General features: G+C 39.1%; 1 pseudogene; it reads right to left on the reverse strand.

Annotated features, from left to right (window-relative positions):
* Nucleotides 1-674: 674 nt before the first annotated feature.
* Nucleotides 675-2714, reverse strand: LOC110314317 (annotated as a pseudogene).
* Nucleotides 2715-3889: the final 1175 nt, after the last annotated feature.

Below are 3889 nucleotides of genomic sequence, written 5' to 3' on the forward strand. Positions count from 1 at the left end.
AAAAAAAAAAAAAAAAAAAAAAAAAAAAAAAAAAAAAAAAAAAGAGAGAGAATATAGATGCCAGACATTGACCAACCAAGAGGGTAGATAGAGATAGAGATGTATGTCTTCGGCCCATGAGAGGCTTATATCACTCTCATATATCACTTTAAGCTATGGATAAAACAGCTGTTATCCACTGACCTAGATTCTGCACATATAGACCATGGCACAGGTAGCTTAGTCTTTCAAGGCATCAGTTGAGCAAATGTACACAGAGGTCATTCTTTATAGTAGTGCTCTTTGCCAACAAGCATCTGCATATGATCTCAATTAAAGGTCCATGACAGACTACCTCCTCTGCATATGAAATGGGCTTTTCACCTTGAAATCACAGCCATTTCAGTACAAACCAAATTTACCTTAATGATTGGTACATAGCCTTATCCCACCCCTTTACATGTAGCTGAAAATAACAGGTTAGTGACAGAACAGTATGAACCTGCTATTGCTGACTTTATTACCCATTAAATGAGTTAGCAACTGTCTCTTAATTTATATATTATGGAAATTATATATAGAATACTACAAAAATACAGTAAAAATACTGAAGTCTGCCCCTTTTCTGCTCAAGAAGTCTCTTTACTCCCAAGCTTCATAGTATGTTGTCCTTCTGGCTCCACAATGCATTGCCACTATTTCTTTTTCTCTTCCTTCTGATCTTCTTTCTGTTCCCCAGTGTCAGAACTTCCAGAACCTTCCCATTCAGATGTCATCTTTTTACATACCACTTCGAAGAGTTTCATTGATGCCTGCTGAAGGGAAGATGGTACCTGCTTAATGTTTTCTCCTGTTCTAATTTCCTTTTGAGCAAGGAGTTCTCTCATTTTGGAAATCTCTTCCTTTAGCTTGTTGCAATCATCAGCAGGCAACTTGTCCTTGAATTCTTCCATATTGGTTTCTGTGTCATGGATAATTCCTTCAACCATATTAACTACTTCAGCATGTTCCTTCTTTCTCCAGTCTTCCTCAGCATACTTCTCTGCATTTTAACCATGTCTTCAATAAAATCTTTGTTTTATACACCATAAGACTGGATTACAATCTGTTGCTCATGTCCTGTCCCTTTATCTTTGGCAGAAATGTGCATGATCCCATTGGCATCAATGCCAAATGTAACTTCAATATGAGGCACTCCATGAGTGGCTGAGAGAATTCCAATCAAAGCGAACTGTCCTAGAAGTTTGTTGTCTCCAGCCATCTCTCATTCCCCCGACACACTTTAACCTCTACTTGAGTTTGTCCGTCAGCAGCAGTAGAAAACACCTGGCTCTTTTTGGTTGGAATAGTGGTATTCCTATTAATAAGTTTGGTAAAGACACTTCCCAGTGTCTCAATACCCAGAGAGAGGGGAGTGACATCCAGGAGTAGCACATCTGTAGCATCACCAGCCAACACACCTCCCTGAATGGCAGCTTTGATGGCTACAGCCTAGCCAGGATTACCAGCTTTACTCAGGGCTCTGTTAAAAAGATCTTGCACAGTCTGCTGAACCTTGGCCACCCTTGTCATGCCACCAACCAGAATCACTTCTCCTATGCCACACTTGCTGACTTCTGCATCCTGCATAGCTTTTTGACACAGGGCAATAGTTCTCTTGATTATATATGAGACATTGTCTTCACATTGAGCTCAAATTAGTGTCATATTCAAATGCTTTGGTTCAGAAGCATCCATTGCAATGTATGGTAAGTTGATGTCAGTTTGCACAGATGAGGAGAGTTCACTTTTAGCCTTCTCAGCAGCTTCCTGAACCCTCTGAAGTGCCATGTTGTCTTTGGTCAAATCAACCCCTGTCTCCCTCTTGAACTCCTTGACAATTTGTTGTAACAAAGCTTGGTCAAAGTCTTCATCTCCTAATAAAGTGTCCCCATTATTAGATTTCACCTCAAACACTTCTTTCTGAATTTCCAGTATAGAAATGTCAAAGATTCCACCACCTAAATCATATATAGCAATGACTTTATCTTCAGATTTATCTAAACCATAAGTCAGAGCAGAAGCTGTAGGCTCATTCATCACTCAAAGCATATTTAGCCCAGATATCTAGCCAGTATCCTTAGTGGCCTGCCACTGTGAGTCATTGAAATAAGCAGGGACTATGATCACAGCATTTTTTGCTGTTTGGCCCAAGTAATTTTCTGCAGTTTCTTTCATCTTCATGGACACAAATGCTCCAATCTGTCTTGGAGAATAGAATTTTCCATGAGCCTCAACCCAGGCATCACCATTAGAAAATTTTAAAAGGAACTGTCTGAGTGTTTTTCTGTACTTCAGGGTCATCATATTGTCATCTATTAAGACGCTTATAGCATAAAAGGTATTGTTTGGGTTGGTGACAGCTTGACGTTTTGCGGGCATACCAACAAGTTGTTCCCCATCTTCTCTAAAGGTAACCACAAAATGGGACCTTCAGCATTCTGGCACCTTCAGCGTTCTCCAGGACCTTTGCTTGTTTGCCCCCCATAATGGCCACACAGGAATTAGTAATACTCAAATCAACACCAACAACTGCATCCTTTATTGCTTCTGATGCATATTCCCATCTTGAAACAAATCTAAATGCCTCATGACTAAGGCTATTCCAGCCATCCTGGTGATGGCGGCTCTGGGGCTCCGGTATACAGGGTACCCATGAGATGCATGGCCACTGCTCTGCTGGTGCTTATTATCATGGTGGCTGGACAGAGTGGGGACATAGAAGTTTGTTAATTATGACCTAATGGTTTTTGTTTTTCTTTGTTGTCTGTTGTTATGTCTCCCTTTTCATTTCTGAATTTATTAATAAGTATATTCTTTCCCTGTTTTGTTTTTGTTTGTTTGTTTTTTTTAGTTTGGATGGGCATTTGTCTATTTTATTGATTTCCTCAAAGAACCAACTCTTCGTTTTATTGATTCTTTGTATTGTTCTCTTTATTTCTATTTTATTGATTCCTGCCCTCAATTGATTATTTTTTCCTTTTCTATGTGGTTTCTTTTTGTTCTAGAGCTTTCAGATGTGCTGTTAAGTTGCTATTATGAGATCTATCCAATTGTTTTTCTGTTGATACTTGGTGTTACAAATTTTCCTCTTAGTACAGCTTTCATTGTGTCTCATAAGTTTGGGTATGCTGTGCATTCATTTTCATTGAACTCTAGGAAGACTTTAATTTTCTTTTTTATTTATGTCTTGATTGATCCAGCTATCAATCAATAGAGAGTAGCTCAGTTTCCATGAGTTTGTAGGCTTTGAATTCTTTCTGCTGTTGTTGAAATTCCTTTAATCTGTGGTTATCTGATTAGATTCATTGGATCATTTCAATTTTCTTGTATCTGTTGAAACTTGTTTTGTGACTGAATATGTAATCAATTTTTAAGGAAAAATTGTGAGGTGTTGAGAAAAAGCACCCACCGACTCCCATTCCTGGTTCTGACATTCCCCTGTATTGGGGCATAGAGCCTTCACAGGACCAAGGGCCTCTCTTCCCATTGATGACCGACTAGGCCATCCTCTGCTATAAATATAGCTAAAGTCACGAGTTCCATCATGTGTTTTCTTTGATTGGTGGTATAGTTCCAAGGAGCTCTGAGAGTACTGGTTAGTTCATACTGATGTCCCTTCTATGGGGCTTCAATACTCTTCAGCTCCCTGGGTATTTCTCTGGCTCCTGAACTGAGGATCTTGTGCTCTGTCATTGTTGAGGATAGTTTTTGCTATCCTAGGATTTTTTTGTTATTCCAGATGAAATTGTAAATTGCCCTTTCTAACTCAGTGAAGAATTGAGTTGGAATTTTGATGGGGATTACATTGAATCTGTAGATTGCTTTCCACAGGATAGCCATTTTTGCTATATTAACCCTGCCAATCCAT

The sequence above is a fragment of the Mus pahari genome, chromosome X (assembly GCF_900095145.1).
Source record: "Mus pahari chromosome X, PAHARI_EIJ_v1.1, whole genome shotgun sequence".
NCBI lineage: Eukaryota > Metazoa > Chordata > Mammalia > Rodentia > Muridae > Mus > Mus pahari.